Here is a 22,634-nt window from a genome sequence, read left to right on the forward strand (position 1 = left end):
TGATGCTCCATTCATCTATTGAGGGGCATCTAGGCTGTTTCCAGAGTCTGACTATTGTAAATAATGCTGCTATGAATATAGGTGTGAAAAAGAAATTTTTGTATTGTATTTTTGTGTTCCTAGGGTATATCCCTAGGAGTGGTATAGCTGGATCGTATGGGAGCTCAACTTCCAGTTTTTGGAGAAATCTCCATATCGCTTTCCACAAAGGTTGGACCAGACAGCATTCCCACTGACAGTGAATAAGAGTTCTTTCTCTCCACATCCCAGCTAGCACTACTTGTTCTCATTCTTCCTGATGTGTGCCAATACGAGATGGTACCTCATAGTTGTTTTGCATCTCCCGGATGATTAGTGTTGTGGAGCATTTTTTCATGTGCCTTTTAGCTATTTCAATTTCTTTTTTTGTCAAAGTGTCTGTTCATTTCTTCTCCCCATTTTTTTGATGGAGTTAAGATCAGGGGTCTCAAACTCAATTTACCTGGGGGCCACCGGAGGCAAAGTTGGGGTGGGGCAGGACTGCATAAGGGATTTCACTTACCGAATATTCGCAATAAAAGAATCGCATTAGTAAGAAAAAATATCGCAAAAAATCGCATTAAACATTTGCATACCCCGAACGGAACTGCTCGGGGTATGCAAATGTTTAATGCGATTTTTTTTCTTACTAATGCAATTTTTATTGCGATTATTCAGTAAGTGAATAATCACCAATACTCAAATATTGGAAGGCCAGCCGTGGGCCACAAAATGTTGTACAGAGGGCCGCAAATGGCCTGTGGGCCGCGAGTTTGAGACCCCCTGGGCTAGATGTTTTTTTCCTGTAAAGTTCTGTCAGTGCTTGTATATTTTGGATATTAATCCCTTATTTGATGGGTATTGGGTGAATAGTTTCTCCCACTTAGTGGATGGCTCTTGTATTCTGGGTACTATTTCCTTTGAGGTGCAGAAGCTTCTCAGTTTAATATAGTCCCATTTATTTATTTCTGCTTTCACATTTTTGGTGAGTATGGTTTCCTCTTTAAAGATACCTTTAGTCTAAATGTCATGGAGTGTTTGACCAACATGTTGTTCTATATACTTTATGATTTCAGGTCTAATATCTAGGTGTTTAATCCATTTGGATTTTACCTTTGTACATGATGTTAACTGGAGGTTCTAAATTTGCTTTTTTTACAAGTGGCTAGCCAGTTGTGCCAACACCACTTATTAAAGAGGCCTTCCCTGTTCCAATTAGGATTTCTTGCACCTTTATCAAAAATAAGGTGGCTGTATATCTGGGGAACATTCTCTGAGTACTCAAGCCTGTTCCACTGATCTGAGGGTCTGTCTTTATTCCAGTACCATGCTGTTTTAATAACTATTGCTTTGTAATACAGTTTAAAGTTAGGTAAGAATACCTCCCATATTCCTTTTCCAAATTATTGCTTTAGCTATTCGTTGTTTATTGTTCCAAATGAATTTCAGAAGTGTTTGATCCACTTCTTTGAAAAATGTCATGGGTATCTTTAAAGAGATTGTATTAAATCTGTACAAAGCATTGGGGAGTACTGTCATTTTAATGATATTAATCCTGCCAATCCAAGAGCAGGGTATGGATTTCCATTTCCATGTGTCTTCTCTTATTTCTTGTAGCAGGTTTTTATAGTTTTCTTTGTATAGGTCCTTCATATCCTTAGTCAAGTAGAACCCAAAGTATTTGAGTTTATGTGAGACTAATGTGAATGTGGTTGTTTTCTTAATATCCATTTATTCCCTATAATTACTGTTGTGTATAAAGGTCATTGATTTCTGTGTGTTAATTTTATAGCCTGCTACGTTGCTATATGCATCTATTGTTTCTAAAAGTTTTTTGATAGAATCTTTAGGGTTTTCTAAGTATAGTATCATGTCATCTGCGAACAGTGAGAGCTTGACTTCTTCCTTTCCTGTCTGAATTCCCTTGATATCTTTTTCTTGCCTAATCGCTATAGCAAGTAATTCCAGTACTATGTTAAATAGAAGTGGTGAGAGAGGTCAACCTTGTCTTGTACCAAAGTTTAGAGGGAAGGCTTTTAAGTCTCTCCATTCAGGATAATATTTGCCATTAGCTTTTCTCCCTATGATCTTTTTGGTTGGACCCAGGGATCACAAAGCAGCTTCAGGTGTGGCCCTCAAAAACAATCTGCTGGAGCCAAAGCAGGCAGGGGTCAAGGAATGGTGGACAGATCCACCCCTACCTTCAGGCAGACTCCAGAGAGCTCAGCTCTCTCTGCTTCTCCCCTCTTTCTATAATCTTATTTAAAAAGTTAAATTCTCATTTCTGGATGATTTATTTTTATTTTATTGTTATTGGAGTGATTTTTAATACACATATCTGCTCAGACATCTAGCTTTTTAGGCCAAATGGTTTGGCTTTAAGCTTTTGATATCCTTTCCATTTTATGACTCATGATTGGTGGGATTGTTTCAGATTTCTATAACTTTTTTTTGTTCATTTTGTTTGTTTTTTGTTTTGTTTTGTTTTGGGTCACAGTTGGTGGTGCTCAGGGGTTACTCCTGGCTCTTCTCTCAGAACACTGGTGGTGGGAATTGCCCTAATTAACTGTTATTATGTACCTTAAATAAAACTGTGAAAGATTTGTAATTCACATGGGTCTCAATAAAAATTATTAAAAATATTCAAAAATGTGAGAAAGAAATAAACAGAAACTTCCACAAAGAAGGCCTACAGATGACCAAAAGGCATATGAAAATAAAATCTCTACATCACTTGCCATCAGGAAAATACAGATCAAACATTAATAAGGTATTTCACAGAAGTGAGACTTACTGACACATATCACAAAGATCAGAAACAACCAATGATGCTGTGAATGTGGAGGAATAAGGGACCCTTTATTTTTTTTATTGTGACTGGATTTCCCAATAGGTCCAGTCATTTGGGTAAACAATATGGACACTTCTCAAAAAAACAAACAAAACAAAAAGAAGAGAAAGAAAGAAAGAAAGAAAGAAAGAAAGAAAGAAAGAAAGAAAGAAAGAAAGAAAGAAAGAAAGAAAGAAAGAAAGAAAGAAAGAAGGAAGGAAGGAAGGAAGGAAGGAAGGAAGGAAGGAAGGAAGGAAGGAAGGAAGGAAGGAAGGAAGGAAGGAGGAAGGAAGGAAGGAAGGAAGGAAGGAAGAAGGGAAGGAAGGAAGGAAGGAAGGAAGAAGGGAAGGAAGGAAGGAAGGAAGGAGGGAAGGAAGGAAAGAAGAAGGAAGGAAGGAAAAAAGAAGGAAGGAAGAAGGAAGAAGGAAGGAAGATTCTTTTTGATGTAGGAGCGGTGACAGTGGATCTCTGTGGTTGTCCACAGTTTCCAGGTTCTTCAATATTTTTATAAATAAAAATATTTTCATAAATAAAAATATTGAGTAGTAACAGTGCTCAGACTCAGAGAATGTAGAAAAGTTGATTGGAAAGTAAAATAAAATGAAAAGAACTCCCTAATGGGGATGAACATAGACTAAGTTAAAATTAAGGACTTTTTTTGGGCCCTTATGTGATTCTTATCAATTAACAGAAATATTACAAAGAATGTCAAGTTAGAGTTGTCTTGGCTGTTTTGAGTTATAATTGGTCATATTATTGTCCATTGTTGTATCATCCTTTTTGGAACAGAATTCTATGGTCCAGTTAGAAATGTTTCAAGTATGAGCAAGGTCCTTGGGAATGAGGCTTGTGTTAAGTCATTGGGGACAGATGGAACTGCTGGCTTGGGGAATTAGAAATTTCTCTTCTACTTTAAGTCTAGGCTGAAGTAACATTTTTCAAGTCACAGTTTTTGGATTACTAAAATGAGAGAATCTAAATGGAGGTGTTTTTTTCACACCTGAGTCCTTCACCACATAATGTTCATGGCATCAGCATTTGTAGCTTCTTAATGGTTCTCCAGAGATTGGTTTATGCAGTGACCTGGGATCTAAAGAAATTTCCTATCTCAATTTGGAATTCTCTTGAAGGCATAGCAGAGAGATCTGGGGCACATATCACTCTAAAGAATCTGCTGCTAAGATCTGACTTCCATTGAATATGTAATTCTTAGATTCACTTTCACTGGACTTATTCCCTTCCAAATCTCATTTTGTACCACTATTTAAAGAAACAGAGAACTTTGGACAATGCTTTAAGGGAAAATAAAATGTCTTAAAACAGCAAGGAAAGTTTTTTTTTTTTTTTTTTTGATAGTAGCTTCAAAAAGGCATGAAATTGAACATTTTGTTTTCATTTATTCCTTTATTTTTCTGGTGCTAAGAAAAAAGAAAAAATTTTATGAAAATCTATTTCTAATTTCTTTCCTGTCCTTTGCACTACTTGGAGAGAGACTCCATTGATTTGATGATAATCCTCTTGATTCTTTTGCCTTCCAGGCCAGTTTCACCACATGTGGCCAGTGGCTACTGTGTATTCATAAATAATGTCTCTTTAATACTTCCTTATTGATCTATGCATAACCAAAGTTTGTATGTCCAACACACAACCGCAATCATTTTCTATCAATGGTTTTCTTCAAATGTTAAGAGATATTATACTTGTCTGGCTATTTCTGTCTCTTCACTTTTTTATTATTTTTTCAACTAAAAGTAGAAACAATCTACTTTCTTGATCATTTTTACATCTTGGTTAAAATTTTAAAAAAATATTATCTTTCAAGATGCTGTTAATTGGGCCGGATTGATAACACAAAGGTAGGGCATTTGCCTTGCACGTGGCCAACCCAGGATGGACGTTGGTTTTATTCCCAGTATTCCATATGGTCCCCTGAGTCTGCCAGGAATGATTTCTGAGCACAGAGCCAGGAGTAACCCTTGAGAGTTGCCGGGTGTGACCCCACCAAAAAATTAAAAGATGCTGTTAATTTAATTTTATTTTTATTTGGTGGAGAGTGGGCCACTCCCTGCGGTACTCAGGGATTACTCCTGGTTCTGCTCTCAGAAACCACTCCTGGCTCGATACCTGCCAGGGATGGAATCTGTGAACATCTTGGGTCAGCCGCTTGCAAGGCAATCGCTCTACCACCGTGCTACCACTCCAGCCCCATGCTGCTATTTTATTCTCTCCTTTTCCCTACTCATTATTTTTGTTTGTTTTTGCTCAGGACTTGTTCCTGGGTCTGTACTCAGATTACTCGTGACATGCTTGGGGAACCAAATGGGGTTCAGGGGATTGAGGTTGAGTGCAAGGCAAATTCCCTTCCAACTATACTATCATATTTCTTTGGTTCTAGTTCTCCTTTGTATTCATTTGTATTTTATTTTTTTGTTAACAGCTTTCCAGATATCATTAAATCTTGTAAGCAATTTTTAAAATTATTTTATCAAAGTATAATTTACAAAGCAATAACATTTGCTTCAGAATACTTGAAAGGGGGCGGAGGGAGAGAGAAAGAGAGAAAGAGAATGAGGCAAGATAAAAGTAAAAATATATTTTATTTTTCTAATTTTTATTTCAATCTCCTATCTGCATCTTAGTAAAAATCGTGCCTACTTTTGATATTTGCAAGGAATTTTCTCTCAGATGATTTTTACATTGTTCTTTTTATACTAATTTTTCACAGATCAATTTTTTTTTCTGGTCCATGATATGGCCTTTTCTCTGATATATATTGACTAATATTATACTTCAGGAAGTCGGATTTTAGAGGCAATCAGGCAAAAGTTCAAACTTTTGAATATTTCTTTTGAGATACTTGACACAATGCTAACCAAATTTCTGCACGGACTGGATAACATAGAGAGCATCACAAAATAGGAAATACAGAGCAATATTAAATAATTGAAATGTATTTTTACTTTGTGCAGAGAAAATTACTCTTATGGGTAGATAATGATGGTTACTAGAAAATAATCATTTTAAAAGAAAATAAAAATATTTCTAGGCTTATTTAGTTTCTGACACCATGTATCTGTCAACCTCATCACACAAAAGAAGGTGAATATAACCCTGTGATTTTCCATTTCTTTAATTAAAAAACTTCAGAGCATCTACACATGCTGAGCCTGATTCTGGACTTATTTTAATAAAGACATAAGTTCTGCATTCTTAAGATTATATTGTGGGCTTGTTTGAATAATATATAATAACTTTGCTTACACATGACTATTTTAATAACTAAAATTAAATAAAAACTCTGTCACACTAGTCATATTTTAAATGCTCAGTTATCACATCAGTCACACATATTTCTTATATTGGACAATGAAGATATAAAGCATTTCCAAAAACCTCAAAACATTTTATTAAAATAAACTATGTTTATAACTATGTACTAAAGATGTTAATAATAAATTATGTTAAATGCACAGAAATGAAAATAGACATTTGTCATCATCACTAAAATAAAATATTTATTACTATTGGTCATACATGGCCCAGTTAACTCTTTCCACTTAAAATTAAATACAAAATTCTATAAATATGGAAAAATCTCTATCCTTGTCTTTTGGAATCTCACCTCTTTTTCTTCCTCATTTTCCAAAAATAGAAATATTTTTCGAAGATGATGTGAATCACTCACAAGCACTTTTTGGGAACCATACCCAGCTGTGCTTAGGGCTTACTCCTGGTTTTTTTGCTCTTTGTTTGTTTAGGAATCACTCCCACTGTTGCTTATATATGGAACTGTAATTGGTTGTTTGCAAAGAAAAACACCTTATCCTCTGTACAGTCTCTCTGACTCAAGGATCCTAATTCTTTGAAGTGACTGTCCTACTTGGAACAGAAGGGAACCCACTTCTTGGAGGTCAACCATGGCCTTGTTTTGGTGGGACCCTCTTATATGTCTTTATTTATTGTTTTAAGGAACCTAGAGGATAGGTGACCAGGAACTCTGCTGATGCCTTCCATTAAAGCCTGTCTATTGACACTTCTAGAAATAAAGAGGCTCAATATAAATTTTTTTTTGGTTTTTCGGCCACACCTGTTTGATGCTCAGGGGTTACTCCTGGCTAAGTGCTCAGAAATTGCCCCTGGCTTGGGGGGACCATTTGGGATGCCGGGGGATCGAACCTTGGTCCTTCCTTGGCTAGCGCTTGCAAAGCAGACACCTTACCTCTAGCGCCACCTCACCAGCCCCTCAATGTAAATATTTTATAAGAAATCACTTGTAAAACCATTCACTCATTTTTCTTAGGAGGAAAAATAAACTGCCAAATTATTATCAAAATATCCATTCTACCTGAATATATTAATCTACCTTTTGATATTTAATCCCATAAATTTAAAAGTGATACTTGGATCCCAGTTAGGAAGATAGGCATCAAGCATCAGGCCTATTTCTCCACCTTTAAGTCACCTTCTTTATAGAATCCTGCTCTTTTTAAAATCAGCCTAGAGATTTTACGAATTTAATTTTACAAATTAAGTTAAGGCAAACGCCTAACCTCCATGCTATCTCTCTGGCACCAGGCACTGGTATTTTTAAGCAATAAACATTTAGAATTATTGGTTTAGAACTAAAACAGAAAGTTGGATATTTTAACAACTATTTGAAGATTCAGGGATCTCTGAGAATGATTATCAAAACAGGCTACACTTTTAGGAATTGTAAATTATGGGATGCCCACATAAAACATTTAAAACGTGCTTATGTTATTCACATAAATATGGTCAGATAGATCATCTTAGGTGTTTTTTAATGTTCAAAACAGTTCAAAACAATGGCTTAAATGTGGCAAAGCTAACATTTGTATTATGTCTCCAATCCTTGGTTTCTACTTTATACTTGGGCCTGTATGAAGTGAATGGCAGAAAACATCATTCTGAGTACCCAAAGAACTACTTTTTCAAAGTATATGGGGTGAAACTACCTAGAAAAAGATCACATGGAATCAAATCTGATATGACATTGAGAAAGAAAATGAATTTATTTTTGCAGAAGAAATTCACAATACATTGCACAGAGTTCGAATTTCAACATGTTGTAAATGGCAGAGCCAAAATTTAATATTCTCTAGAGAAACTGACCTTTGGCTTAGTCTCCAAATAATACTGACATGGGTGTTTTCCTAAGAAAAATGGCCTCACTGTAGAAAATCATAAATCATATAGGCAAATAATGTTTATGTCTGAAACCCAACCACAATTATGCTTGTAATCATGATACTTAAAATTTTATACATTAAAAATAAAAGATTTGCTTTGATTACTGAGTGTTTTAACACCTCCTTAGATTCTGAACCCAAGGCTAGGGTGTCACTGCATCCCCTCACAGCAGGAGTGCAGTAACTAAGCCACTTAAAAGAGTTTCTCATCCACCAGGGGTTGTGAGAGGCTTCCTCCCACGGTCCTCAGTTTCTGCTCCTCTTTTCAACCAGCCTTGTCAACTCTGTGCTTCACCACTCACTTTCCTGATGTCATTCTGTGTCTATCCCATACTTATTTTTCTGTGAGTGCATCTAATCATGCAGAACAAAGAAAATGATTCTGTGGAAACTAATAGTGGGCTACTATCCCCCGCCCAAATTAAAAGGCAGCCAGAATCCGAAACAAAGAAAACACAGCAAGTAGAGCCCAATCATAAGTCTTTACCAGTGAACTCATAAAATATAGAATAAACCACTAGTAAGCTTAATGTGCTTAAGAAGTAACAGTAACATTACTAACTTCTAAAATATATTTATGTATGCTGTGGTATGGGAGGGAACCTGGGGACATTGTGGAGGTATGTTGATACTGGTGTGGAGATTGTGTCAGAACACTGTATGCTTAAAACTTTGTAAATCAGTGTCTTAATAAAAAAAAACAGATTTATAAAAACAACAACAAAAAAGAAATCACTCCTGGCAGACTCAGGAGACTATATGAGATGCTGGGGACTGAACCCAGATCAGCTGTATGAGGCAAATGCTCTACCAGCTCTTCTATTGCTCCAGTCCAATATTTCTTTTTAAAAATGGTGTGTGGGCAGTGAACTGTAGGCATGGAGATGATAATACAAAACTTAATATGTGATCCGCATGCTAAAGAAAATATGTGAAGAGTTAACATTTCAAGTAATAAATACCAAAACTTCTTGGAATTGCTGAAATGTGTTATAATTCTATAATACTCATAACAAAAACATAAATAAAATAAATAAAAATATATGTATCCACATATTCATATATGCATTCATGATTACATACACAAAACAATTAAATGTTACTTTTTTCTACTTACCTATTGCAGAATTTGAGATTTTTGAAATAGCAGAATAGACAAAAAACAGCAGTTATCATGTTTGCTGAATTACTAAGAGTATATGTTAAAAGTCAGACATAATAGGATATCTTTAGTATGTTAAAAAATTAATTTTAATAATAAGGGAAAATAAAGATATTTACATTCATATGCATTCTTTTTTAGATATTAAATATATATGCATATTTTAAGCATATATATTCAAGTAGACAGTAACTGATCTTAGATTAAAAATCTGAGATAAAAGAATGGTAACTATTTTATTTTTATATTATATACATTTTATTTATTATTTACACACAAATTTCTTAGTAGTCTAAATAAAACTGTCACTAGCTGTTTTAATAACCACAGTGCCTGAAAAATAAAGCAAAACATTTTTTATCGAGAGAGTTGAAAGAGGTTAGAAAAGGTGGTAAGGAAATTGGGATGGAGTTTCACTGATACTAGTGATGGAACTGGTGTTGGCATAGTGTATGTCCAAAATGGAATCATTAGGCACTATAGATAAGGAATTTGCCTTGAACACGGTTGACCTGGGTTTAATCCCTGGTGTCCCGTTTGGTTCCCTAAACCTTCTCGAAGTGATTTCTGAGCACAGAGCCAGGAGTAATCCTTGAGAGCTGTGAGTGTAGCCCAAAAACCAAAAACCAAAAAAAATAAAAATAAAATAAAGAAGCCCACAAACATGAATAACTCTGAATTATTGTGCCTTAATAAGATAAGTTTAAATATAGGATAAAAACAAGCAAATAAAACTGAAACCTATCTGTATCATTCACAATAATTGCAAATATTCTGATCATTTTTGTATTATTTAATTGAATATGTGAAAATCCTAGAAGTAATAATATTCAAATTAATATTTTACAATTACCTACATCAGTAAGTTATATACATTTGTCTGTAAGTTATAGACATATAATATACTATGTAGTATTTCTACTATATAGTGTATATAGATAACAAAGTAATATAGGGGACTTCAAAACTTAAGGGGACAAATCTCATATTGAATGTTGTCAAAATAAACAAAAACAGAAACACAAGAAAACTGTGAAGTTTATGTGCCTATGTCTATTACCTTGAATGTGGTGATAATATCAGTATCTATATATCAAAATTAATTGAAATGTACATAATTATTTGCAGTTTTTATGTATCAATTTATTTCAATCAAACTTGTTACAAAAACCCAAATTTAATCCTCAGTGCAAAAGAAACCAAGGAGAAAATTAAAATTAACAACAAAGTTTTAAAAATCCTGATAAGGAAGTGGTAAGATAAAACAGGGTTCAAACATTTGCCTTAAACGAAACTGATCCTGATTCAAATCCTGACACTGCAGATAGATCTCAGGTACTACCAGGAGTCACCTCTGAGCACCTTTAAAAGAGTGGTCCCTTAGCACTCTCATTTGACTCCCGACCCAAAAAATTAATACAAATGAAAACTTTGAAGATATAGGTCATATTGAATATGTAACATTAATCAAATAAATAATATTTAAAATAGATGCAAATGCCTTTAAACAAAACTACATAACTCAAATTATCTAGCTCCACCCCTCAAATAGACGGGGAAACAAGGGAGGGTACCAGGACCAAACAGATATATGATCACTAATAGTAAGCTAGACACAGAGGGGACCAACTACTCTAGCAGCCCGGGGGGTGGTGGAGGGGGATATGGGTTGCAGGAAGGGAACAGGGATGGGGGGAGGACAAATTTGGTGATGGGTATTCCCCTGATTCAATGTTAATATGTACCTAAAATATTACTGTGAAAGATATGTAAGCCAATATGATCAAAATAAAAATTTAAAAAAATAAAGAAAAATAGAAAGCGGGGGCCGGAGATATAGCATGGAAGTAAGGTGTTTGCCTTTCATGCAGAAAGACAGTGGTTCGAATCCCGGCATCCTATATGGTCCCCCAAACCTGCTAGGAGCGATTTCTGAGCGTAGAGCCAGGAGTAACCCCTGAGCACTGCTGGGTGTGACCCCCCCCCCAAAAAAGCCAAAAAACAAAAAAAGAAAAATAGAAAAACACAATATTACATTTTTTTTAAAAGCCAGCCAGTTCTTTTTTATGCCTGCTGTACTTCCATGTACAAGATTTTGGTTGGAATAAAAATCGGTGACAGTAAATGTTTCCAAGAGCACAAACTGTATACAAGGTGATAGTGGGAATCATTAAAGAAAACATTATTTGTCTCTGTATTTTGTTTCCTCTGACTCACTCAGCCACAATACATTTAAATATGTGTGTCAGGTTTCTTGAAATTTATTTTAAAATATTTGAGGAAAGTAGCACTCAAGTGTCCAAACGATTTCATGCTGCAGTCTCAGCTTAGATAGAAAGCTAATGTCAGTTTCCCATACTTTTTCCTAGAGAGATGTCGACAGAATCTCCTGATTCAGAATGAATGAGGCCTTCTGACCTGTATTTTTGATGGACCTGGCTATGCTGCTTCTCTCAGAAATTACTTCCTTCTGTGATCACAAGAAGCAGCCATCTTTGAAGACAAGAATACTTTTTTTTTTTTTTTTTTTTGGTTTTTGGGCCACACCCGGCGGTGCTCAGGGGTTACTCCTGGCTGTCTGCTCAGAAGCTCAGAAATAGCTCCTGGCAGGCACGGGGGACCATATGGGACACTGGGATTCGAACCAACCACCTTTGGTCCTGGATAGGCTGCTTGCAAGGCAAATACTGCTGTGCTATCTCTCCGGGCCCACAACAAGAATACTTCTTGCTCCACTGAGCACTGTCTTAACATCATTTTTCTACCCCTTTTTACCATTTTAAGATTGAGATGTATAGTTGGAAGCATGATGAAATACAACTTACATAGTCATTGGTTATCTTTCTTTCTCTCTCTCTACATATATATATATATATATATATAACATCTAAATTACAATAATCAGAATGGTAGAAAATGTCAGATATGTGTTTATGAATGACAGTTGAAATTTGAAAGGACAATGACACAATGACTTCTATAAAGTTCATGGTGAATCTAGATATAGTACTGGACATAGGGATGAAAATACCTGTTCTGAAGTAGCTGAAGCATAGTAGCTAAAAATGTGAAGCTACTTTGTTGTTAATCCAGCTCAGAATGCTCATAAATGAGAGAGTGGAGTACTCCTTATTTCTCTCTAACTTCACTTATCTTAATCTCAGTTCTCTACCACTCTAGGCTGATATATTTATCCCTTATTTCATTACTAAGATCCCCCTCTTCACTTTTGTTTTCTCCAATTCGTGACCCTAGCATATTTATCACTGTTCAACAACTCTAGGTTATTCATAACTAAATTATATTGTATTTCTTTTTCTAAAGCCATTTCTCCATGCCCTCCCCCCCATTTTTTTTTTTTTGCCATGCAGCTATCTTTTTTTTAGTCTTCATGGGATTTCATGCTGGTGTCCATAGAATTTCATGGGACATTCTAATGTCCATGAGATTTAATGCTGATATTTCAGCAGCATATTTGATAGTTTGGTATATATACATATCGCCAGATCTTATATGTTTCAAGATATCTCATATATTCATAATTGAAAGTGCATGACTTTCTTTAAGAACTTAATTGCTTTTTTGGCTATTGCATAACCTCAGCCCATTATGTAAACTTCACAGTACTCCTCTTTTTCATGAAAATCTATATCTTTTTAGTGCTTTTCTTGTAATTAAGTACACACAGTCTATTCTGAGATTTGAGTGGAAAAAGAACTTGCTTTTACCTACTGCTATATTAGAGTACCCAGTAATCCTCCAGGCAGTAAATGCTCCTTTAATAAATATGTGTGAGTAAGGGGACAAATGAAAGCATAAAAGGGAATTTATATGAAACAAGTCTAGCAATAAAATGTACCAGGAGATAAACTATATTTTGCCGTGTGTAGGGGTTGGGGACATCTAGAGAGCCTTTTAATGACAGGACAACACCAACATGAAGCAACAAGAGAGAAAATTGGATTAGGGCCCTTAGTTACTTTATGTCTAATATGATGTAGCTTTTTTTGAAGTGATAGCTGAGAGAAAGCAATTCTTACAAAAAGAGTTTTATAAGATGATGAATACTAATAGCTATAAATTTACTCATGTGGTAGATAATAAAATTTAAAAAATAAACAAACTAAGTAATAAACTCTTAGGGTCAGAGTAATAATACAAGGAATAGGGTACTTGCCTTGTCTGTGGACTACTGGAATCAATCGTGATCATTTCATATAGTCCCCTGAGCACAGCCAGGAATTATTCCTGAACATCACAGAATGTGACCCCCCCAAAAAATAAACAAAAAATACCTCTTAGATTATAAGAATGGAGGGAAAAATAAACTAGATAAATGGGTCAATTTTATGACAGTCGCTAGAAACTAGACTTTAAATTATTTTCCTTTTTCATTTCAGTTTTGAGGCCAGACCCAGTGATGTTCATGGATTACTCCTTGCTTTATACTCGGATATCTTTCTTGACATAGGTTGGAGAATTAAACATGGGTAGATTATATGCAAGGGAAGAATTTTATCTGCTTTACTATCTCTCTAGCCCACCAAACTATTTTGATGAGGAGTATAATGGGTATATACAAGCAGTGAAAAGTAACTCTGTATACCTATTTAAATAATATTATACACAATTTGTCTATAAAATGATTAAATAAATATTAGGCAAAATATGAATGTTTTGAAAGTCTGGCTTTTCAATCTATGTGGAAGAATTTGTTCTTCATGAGTACTGGCTTACTAAAAATGGTGATGCAAATATTCATATATTTATTTATTGAAATGTTGCCTATGTTGGGAGCACAATAGAAATTATAATAATAATGAACTCTGATGATGGAGACAGTGACTTTCTTAGTAAAGTATGCCAGGAAGCTTTCCCTCCATAAAGGTGGCCTTTAAGATCAAATTTGATTCAATATATTAGATTTTGTTTGTCAGATGAAGTAGATGGAGTCATGTTTTATCATAGAGAGAAGAACCCAACTAGAAAATCAATTGTTTTATGACAGTCATGGCGGTTCTTAAGATAGTTTGATAAGATCCCTTTCATTTAGGTAGTAGTTGAGCAAAGAAAATCTTTTATTTTTTTTCAGTTTTATGTAAAATCCACCTATCAGAAAATTTTTTTTTTATTTTTTTTTATGTTGGTCTGACTAGAATCTAGGAAACTAAATCCCTTTTGATCAATTCCCTTTTTTTGTTTTGTTTTGTTTTACCTTTCTATTTAGTGTCCCCATTTTTTTTTTTTGAATTGTCAGCTGCAACTGTCCTAAAGTAATACTATTCTTGGTTAATTTTGAACTCTGAATTCAATAAAAAGTGTCTTTAAAAAGGGCCTACCATATTATAGAACAAAGCAACTAAACTGAAGTTTTGCCATAGAACCTATTCTGCATCTGAGAAGTGTTATAGGCAAGAGAGTCAAGCTTATAGTCTATAAGAGATGAGAGAATAAACTAACATATTTCATAGGAGACATAAATGAAAAATAAAGGAAAAAATAGCTTATGCTATGGACATTATTTTGTTTCCTTAAACACTCTGCTCACTCCAGTCAAGAAAAGCTTTTCTTTTTTGAGGATCTACTTTTTAAAAGTTTGCCTAATATTTCTGATTTCTTTTTCAGATTGAAAATCTGAGACCCAATAAACCATTGCCTGTGCCCCATTGTTACTAAATTAGCATGAAATTTTACTCTCTAGTTAGGAATGTTTGCATTCTTTTATCAGCATGAAGAAATTACAGAAGATGAACCTTCTGTAAAAGTTTAAGAAGGTAAAATCTTTAGGGTTAAATGTAGACAGATAGGAGACTTATGGAATGAACTTTCAGGAAAAAAATTATAAGAAATTGCTTAGCCCTGAGGTAGCCCATAAGTCTGAGGAACACACCCCTTTAAAATGCAAATCCTGAACTCTGGAGACAAAATAAAATAAAATAAAACACTGACACATTACCTATAGTAAATGGATCCCCTCAGAAAAAGGAGAAGCTACCAGAGAATTTAAATGTCATGATAAGAATATATAATTGCATATAACCTACCAAAAGTCATTATCTGCTTTGAACTAATTACTCTGAAGTAGCCCTGATCTTTCTTGAACAGTTTTATAATAAGCTTCTGTTTTATAAAAAAAAGTTGAAATTTAAGCTAAAAGACCTTGTTTCAAGAAATAAAAGATGATACTAGGAAGATGAACCATATACCTTGCTCATGAATTGAAAAGATTAACTTTATTTAAAAGGAAATACTTTTCTTTTAAAATATGGAAAGATTCACAAATTTGCGTGTCATCCTTGCGTAGGGGCCATGCTATTTGAGTATATGTGTTGCTGAAATGAGCACAGGAAGTACTTTTCAAAGCATTGTACATATTCAATGCTATCCCTATAAGATTACCCATGACATTTTTCAAAGTGGATTAAACCTCTTGAAATTCATTTGGAACAATAAATGTACATGAATAACTAAAGCAATCCTTGGCAAAAAAAAGGGAGGAACTACTTTTCCCAACTTTAAACTGTACTATAAATAATTAGTCATTAAAACAGCATGACATTGCATAAAACAGACCATTATATCAATGCAATAGACTTGAATATTCAGCGATAGATCCACAGATTTATGATCAATTAATCTTTGTTAATGGAGCAAAACAATTTATATTTTTTGGGAAACGAAAGGTTCTTCAGTAAATAGTGATGGGAACTTGTTAGCTACTTGCAATAAAGTGAATGCAAACCTCTTTTTTAATGCCATTCACAAAGGTCAATCAAAATGTATTAGACTATTACTAGTCTAATTATTATTTCAGAGCTGAAATCATAACGTATATAGAAGAAAACTAGGAAAAACACTTCATATTGTTGGAGCTAAAGGCATCTTCTAAGATAAAACACCACTGGCCAACCATGTGGAAGCAAAAATAAACAAATTAAGCTGAGAAGCTTCTGCACCTCAAAGGAAACAATGAGTAGGATACAAAGGTTGGCCATGAAATGGAAAAAACTATTCAACCAAAACCTTCTGATAAGGGGTTAATATCTAAGATGTATAAGAACAGATAGAACTTTAAAAGAAAATAATATCTAACCTCGTCCAAAAATGGAGAGAAATAAACAGACATTTCCTCAAAGAAACACAGATTGCCAAAAAGCACATAAAAATACTTCACATCACTAATCATCAGGGATATGCAAATAAAAATAATGAGGTACCATCTCATACCACAGAGACTGGCATGCATCACAAAGTGCAAGAACAACCAGTTCTGGTGTGAATGAGGAGAAAAAGAAACCCTCATTCACTGCTGGTGGTAATATAGACTGGTCCAGCCCTTTTTTTTTTTTTTTTTTGAAAACACTGTGTATATTGTTCAATAAACTAGAAACTGAGCTTCCATCTGATTTAGCAGTACCACTTCTAGAGAGATACCTTAGGAATATAAAAACACAATGCAGAAAAACTTTATCACAGCACTATTCAATATAGCTAGAATCTGTAAACTGATGGCTATATTGATACATATATAGATGTATAGTGGAGCATCCTTTACAATGAAATACTTACAGCAGTTAGAAAAAATGAAGTCATGAAATTTTATTTTACATGGATGGGTATGAAGGTTATTATGCTGAGTGAAATAAGTCAGAGGGAGAGGGATATACATAGAATAATGCCACTAATTTGCAGGATATAAGAAAGATAAAAGTGTGGTAATATCTAGAGAAAATAGAGATTATGAGCAGGAGAAGTACCTGTCCATGATAAGGACTTGCTACAAATAGTGGATCAATGCTGTTAGAGTTAGAGAAGGACCACTATGACAATGAAAATGGAACTAATCACTCTGGACAAAAATGAGTGCTACAGTAGTGCAAACTACAGTGGCAATAAGGGGTGTGTGTGGCTGGAGTGGTAGTGCAGCTGTAGGGCATTTGCCTTGCATGCAGCTTACTGAGGAACAACCTTGGTTCGATCCCATATGGTTCCCCGAGTCACATGCAATATCTGTGAGCACAGCCAGGAGTAACTCCTGAGCATCACTGGGTGTGGCCCAAAATCAAAAATAAGGTGGGGTGATAAAAGGAAGAGAGAGAGAGAAAGAGAGAAATAAAATGTCTGCCAAGTGGCAGGCAGTGGGGATGTTGGGAAGGAAAATGGGTACATTGGTGGTGAGATACGTGCACTGTGAAGGGTCATGTACATTGTATGATTGAAACTCAATCATGAAAAATTTTGTATTAAAAGTAATTATTATTTAAAAAAAGAAAAAAATTTGAATGAAAAGAAGATGCTGAAAGATCTGAGTAAAGAAGGAAGGGCAGAGTAAACCACTGGACCAAAGTCCTTAGGTAGAAACAAGTTTGCTATGTTGACTGGAACAGTGGAAGCCAATGTAGGTGTTGCGAATGAAGAGCAGGAAGGAAGACGCATGTTGAAGTTTCAGAGATGGGAGACCAGATCAAGCAGAGTTTTAGCTGTATTGCAGATGCATTTCTCCCTAATGAAAAGGAAAGTTCTGAAGATTTTAGTAAAGAAACTTCCTCCTCAGATTTTGATTTTGCCCTCGTTTTATTATTAAACACTGCAGGTCCATCTGCTCTGGGACTCCTCAGGCACCTGCTAATATTTTTTCACATACATTTTCTCTTCATTCTTACTTACAAAGAGAGTTTTACTTGTAATACCCAAAGCTATTCCAAATAAATATATATTTAAAGTATTGGCTCAGGAGAAATTATTTTTAGAAGCTGGAAACATTGTGCAAAATCTTGTTGCTGAAAGCAGTAACAGTTAAGAACAGAAAGTTATGTCATAGATGTAGCAAATTATATATCTGAAAATTTCTACTTATTTTGCTTACCTTTATAAAAATCCTGTTTCATCCTGAAGATATTTTATATAGATGGCAAACTTTATGTTAAAATGTCAGTTGAGGGACCAGAGCAGTGGTTCAAGCAGTAAGCCTTGCCCACGCTAGCCTAGGAAGGACCACAGTTAGATCCCCCAGTGTCCCAAATGTTCACCCCAAGCCAAGCGAGATTTCTGAGCCTATAGCTAGGAGTAACCCCTGAGCGTCACCGGGTGTGGCCCAAAAACCAAAAAAAAAAAAAAGTCAGGTTAGAGAAATAGTACAGCGGGTAAGGCAATTGCCTTGCATATGACTAACTCCAATTCAATTCCCAGCACCCAATAAGGTCCCCTAAGCACCTCCACAATTGATTCCTATTTGCAGAATAAGAAGTAATCTGTGAGCATTTCTGTGTGACCTCCAAACTAAAATAAATAGATAAATGTCAAATCACCTTGCATAACTTCAACAAAATTAACTTCCTTCCCATATTTCTGAGTATTCAGAAGGGTGTGTCTGCATACTATTTTTTTCCCATTGGAAAATACTTTATTTTTTTAATATATAATTTTTTATTTTGATCATAGTGGTTTACATGTTGACAATAATATTTTAGTTAAATATTTACATAACATCAGGGGGGATTCCCATCACCAAATTGTCTTCCCTTCACCTCTGTTTTTTTTTTTTTATTGAAGTTGTTACTTCTATTTCTTCTTGTCACTTCTGATGTTTAATTCTCTTTGTTACTTAGTTGTTTTCATTGTTTATCCCAAGACACTGACATAGTTCCTTCCTTCATTGACAAGACAGTGTTAACTACAACCTATAATAAAGTTATGATTAACATAAAACTTCATCTAAAAGGACCGAAGAAATAGCATGGAGGTAAGGCGTTTGCCTTGCATGCAGAAGAATGGTTCTTCGAATCCCGGCATTCCATATGGTCCCCTGCTGATCACAGAGCCAGTAGTAGTCCCTGAGCACTGCCGGTGTGAACCAAAAACCATAAAAAACAAAACAAACAAAAAACAAAACTTCATCTAAAACTGAGAGGCCAGGGCTAATACTATAGTATATCAAGTAGGGAGCTTGTTTTACATGTGGTAGACCCAGGTCAGACCCACGTATTCCATATGCTCTCACAAAGACTGCCAGGAGTAATTCTTTAGTGAATAGCTGGGAGCAACCCCTATAACTGAGTATGTCCCCCAAACCAAACAAAAATCAAAAATAAATAAAACAAAGTTATATTAAAAATATGGCAGTTGAGATGAGACTCAAACTAGAATTCAGTATCTATGAATTGATGATCTTCCTTCTGTCATAGGAAGTTTCTTCCTGCAAGTTAAGATTATTTTCAGGGGCCGGCAAGGTGGCGCTAGAGGTACGGTGTCTGCCTTGCAAGCGCTAGCCAAGGAAGGACCGTGGTTCTATCCCCCGGTGTCCCATATGGTCCCCCCCAAGCCAGGGGCAATTTCTGAGCGCTTAGCCAGGAGTAACCCCTGAGCATCAAACGGGTGTGGCCCGAAAAGCCAAAAAAAAAAAAAGATTATTTTCAGATCAGTGAAGTTTCACTTTTTTTTCTAATTGTATTTTTTTCTCTAAAATAACAATCCCATATTTTTGTTTTATGGCTTGCTCAGGGGATCTGTAGTGTTTTGTTGTTGTTGTTGTTGTTGTTGTTGTTGTTATACTTTGTTTTGTGTTAGCACCCTGTTTATGAGCTGGATTTTATCTTCAGCAAATTTGGTGCATCCAGGACCCTAAAATATGTTTGTTATTATAGATGGGCTTATAAAAGGTGATTTTTGTTACCATCATGCTATTAGTGCAGGTTTAACATCTTAAACATCAAAAGTATTTCACATTCTTAAAATAGCCATATAATGGCCTATATTTAGCCATAATGACTCTAAATTTGACCTTTGGACTCAGAGTTCTTTCCATTGATTTTCTTTCCAAACCTAGGCCAGAGTTAACATTCTTATTTAGCGCTTAAAAGCACTTTTACAAATATCAAGGTCTGTAGTATGACGATCAGTAGAGCTTTTTACACTTTCTGCCTATGTACTCCAAGACTGCCAAGGTCAATCCAAGCTGACTTTCTATCAGATACCAAACCATGACCTACTCAAAGATGTGCAGCCGCATTCTTGGTATGACTTCCACACAAATTTTGTAATGTACTAGTTCAGGCATATTACCCAATGCATGTAGCCAAGCATAAATTCTACTCAGTTCTCTAGAAATGATTCTTTCCATGACAAGCCTATGCTAAAAGTTTGAGATATTTTATCTTATTTGTTTCTCACCCCAACCCTAAGATTTGGGATTTATCTTATTTTACAGATAAATAAATGAAAGTTTAGAGAAGTTAAAAGACACGGAGTTAAAGATAATGCTAAAATCATTTTTATATAAAGCTTCATTGTAAGTCTTTCCAGATTTCTTTAGCCTTCCTCTATCATATTCTTCAACACATAGTTGGGCTCATTTTGAATAGCATGTTTATTTAATGTGTGATTGTCTTCTGTTACCTTTACAACTTTTCTATAATAAAAACAAGCTCTACAACTATAATCTATGCACTCCCATGCAAAATCTGCACTGAGAAACAATGCAATATTTCTGAATTTAGAAATTACGAGTTTGGAAAATCATTTGAAGTACTGCTTGGGCATTTGTCATAAGAATGAATATCAAACAAGGAATTATTTATGAGAAAAATAGAAAACAGTGGTAAATAAAACACAGTATTCAAGGTAAAAACTCAATATTCAAACTATTACAAGTTCAGTCTCAGCAATGAACTATTTCTTTGGTCCTGGATGCATTATTTTTACTCTTGAAAGCTTTAGTTTTCTCATTTATAAAATGAAGTTCATAAATTCCACCTTAAGAGTTAGGTTAAAAATTGACACCATGAGAGGAGCATGAAGAGGCTCTATAGATTATAAGGGTTCAGTAACATAATGAATGACTTTATTTTTGTAATGAAAAAGAATGTGGTGGTTTACAAAGTTCCTTTTGAATTCAGCCAACCCTGGGAGCATTTTTCTTTCTGACTGTTGTGATAAAGTGTGGGTTGACTGGGGTGGCTGTGTGGATAAGACATTCTAAACTGAGAATTCATGCCTTACATTCAAAGGCCATATCATTCACATCCCACATGCCAGAAAGAGGACCATATCTCATATGGAGGCTGATCTGGCCTTTGGGGGGAAGTGGTATACCATACCACTGAATCATGTTTATCACCAGTGCAGATGAAGAAATACCACTCTCTGAATTTACAGATCTTTCAACTTTTTACTTACCTGCCAACTCATAACTGTTTGCAAATGTGTTTGAACTCAATTCAAAGAGAAAAAAATAAAAACTAAAAAACATTTTCCTACTTTCTGTCAAGGCATATATTTTTATTCAAGATGCCTCCTCTTCATCCTCCCCCCAAAAAAAGAACCCAAAACTGTCTTGGAAATTTTCTTTTCTCTTGATATAGAAAAGAGGGTCTTTGTTATGGAGGTGAAAATGAAACCAACATATTCTTGATCTGGTAGGTACAGTGCAGTTGTATTTAAAAGGCAAAAGAAGCTCCGAGAGTGCTAAAAGGTTCTGGAGATTCCCCCAGTAGCATTAGGTATAACATGAAGGCATTTATGGCTCTGTTTATTGACCTTGCTGCAACTTAAAGTCTGGAATCAATTGAAGCAAAAGTAGGTCATGTGATTACAGGGCTTAGTTCCTGCTACAGAATAGTGACAGTTCTAAAAACATTCTTTTTATTTATAAAATTGTCAGCTCATGAAAATCTAGATACTCTAGAGACATATAGTTTTAACATGTTTTTAAATGTTTAATATTTAGAGAAGCTTAAGTGGGACACAATGTCATAAGAATCTCGTCCGCGCTCTCCCCTGGTTTAAAAAAAAAAAGAATCTCATTAACAATGAGGACAAGAACATTCAAGACTACTAGTTACCTTTCAAGTTATTATTGAAATACACATTATTGAATTCTTACTTCCAAACTGCAATAGCTACAGAATACTTATGAAAAATAGGCAACATCCTTTAATATGTATTCGAAAATCCCTAATAATTTCCTACCAAATTTCTTTCCTATGGGACATGCAAGTTTCCTGTAATTTTCTTCTACTATTTCAGCAATTTCACTTTTTTCCCATCCCCATTGTACTCCTATCTTGGGACAATCTTGGAACTATCAAAATACCTTTCATTCTTTGAGTTCCGTGAAATGCTGCTTTTTTTTTTTATAGCATTGATCTTGAATTCTCATATGAAAAACTTACCTTATATTTAGTTGATCATCATAACAGGCCCATTTTTAAGATTGATTGTTCAAGTTTGGGGTCTGATTATTTTATTGTTGTTGGCTCTGTGGCTTGGAGATTTAGTTCTATGTTTTCATAACATTACCAATGCACCTGAATCTTCTTTTTATTTCACAGAAAAATATCCTTTTTTATGTATTACTATAGATTCCTCTATACAATAGACTTCATTATACTTGCACTTCTAGGCAACTGTATTACAT

At 34.9% G+C, this 22,634-nt stretch overlaps 1 pseudogene; it reads right to left on the bottom strand.

Annotated features, from left to right (window-relative positions):
* Positions 1-15,479: 15,479 nt before the first annotated feature.
* LOC126029284 (uncharacterized) lies at positions 15,480-15,565 on the bottom strand (annotated as a pseudogene).
* Positions 15,566-22,634: the final 7,069 nt, after the last annotated feature.

Source organism: Suncus etruscus, chromosome 14 (genome assembly GCF_024139225.1).
Source record: "Suncus etruscus isolate mSunEtr1 chromosome 14, mSunEtr1.pri.cur, whole genome shotgun sequence".
NCBI lineage: Eukaryota > Metazoa > Chordata > Mammalia > Eulipotyphla > Soricidae > Suncus > Suncus etruscus.